We start from the raw sequence: 1,513 nt of genomic DNA, 5'->3' as shown, positions 1-1,513 counted from the left end.
CGTGTTATTGATTTTTAGACATTCTTGGCGATTAGATAAGATTTACAAAATTGGTGTATTCTGAGACCTTTAGTAAAATTTTTGAAAAATAATTTAATTTGATATATCACATTTTAATAGATATAATTTTAACGGTTTTCGAAAAAAGGACCAAAAAGACACCTTTCATTACCGCATGAGGGTTAATGTTTTTAACAAAAAATAATCCCACATCCTCCTCAGAAAGTTGTCAAAGACACTGTATACCCAGGGTTTAAAAGCCAGCATCTAAAAACATTAGCATTAGCTGTACACTTCAACTGCTACACAATATTGACACACACGGCTAAATAAGCAACCGAACGCATATTTATTTTTGTACATTTTTGCTTATTTCGTTTTTTACGACTAATCTTTTTTTCGTTAGGTATAATCGACAACCACGCTACATATTTAGCAGTCGGCTGACCATTCGTCGCAGCGAATTAGCCAGAGAGGGTGTTTTTTGTCATTAGAGTTGCCAACTCAGTAATAAAAAAGATGTCATTTAATGTCAAAATGCCTCCATCATATGGTAGAACATAAGGAATACTAATTATTATTGTTTAAAAATAAAAAAATATATGGTAACATGGGGCACCTTCGCCACGTTTTTGTTCAAAATGTTCTCATACCAACATCGTTAAAGTTTTTTCAAATATTATTTTTTGGTACAAATATTAGCATATCTTGACTATAAGTTTTGATATATTAATAGCTAGCTAGAACTTAAGTTAAACATGACAAATTTCTAACATTAGCCCACCACGTCCCTATCATGGCGTAGATGCCCCACCCCTTACTTCGTCTTCTAACGGTATAAAATGTGTTTTTGATATCACAAAAGGTAAAGAAGATATCGCAAAACATACCTACCATAATTATTTTTCCCAATACCCTGAAAACACAAAACCGCATGCGTCCCCTATCATACCTATGACACTACTGCCAACTTTTGGGAGATGATAGATCTACATTAAACTCACAATTTTTCCTTTAACGGATTTTTTCTATCATTTGTAGTTTGTGAGAAAATCGGCGATGGCGTAGCCGCCCCAGTGGCGAAGGCGCCCCATGTTACCATATATTGAACAGCTTCACCAAAAATTTACATGCCCTTTGAACGAAAAAGTGGAATTAATTATATCGTGATTTTTAATGCATTATACTGGTAACCCTGATCTCAAAAACAATTGTTTGCTGAAAACATGGCTAAGCCGTTGAAACTTTGTTGCTTATTCTCTTTTGCTTATGCTTTTTTATTAAAGCGACAATATCAAATAGCATCAGCATCGCTAGCTATATTTTTGTGAAATTTGTTGCTACATGTTGGCGTTGTTCATTGTTGCTAAACATATTTCGAAGAAATTTTAGCAGGCAAAGCTGCAAATATTCGGTGCTTTTGCTAATATGGCGTTAGCATTTTAAACCCTGTGTATACCTAAAATGCAAGGAAAAACTATAAATGGGCGGAACTTGCCCCGGCTACTTAGGT

This window comes from Musca autumnalis, unplaced genomic scaffold (assembly GCF_047663935.1).
Source record: "Musca autumnalis isolate F117 unplaced genomic scaffold, ASM4766393v1 scaffold_2, whole genome shotgun sequence".
NCBI lineage: Eukaryota > Metazoa > Arthropoda > Insecta > Diptera > Muscidae > Musca > Musca autumnalis.
The sequence above is the reverse complement of the archived record's forward strand: the minus strand, read 5'-3'. Positions refer to the sequence as shown.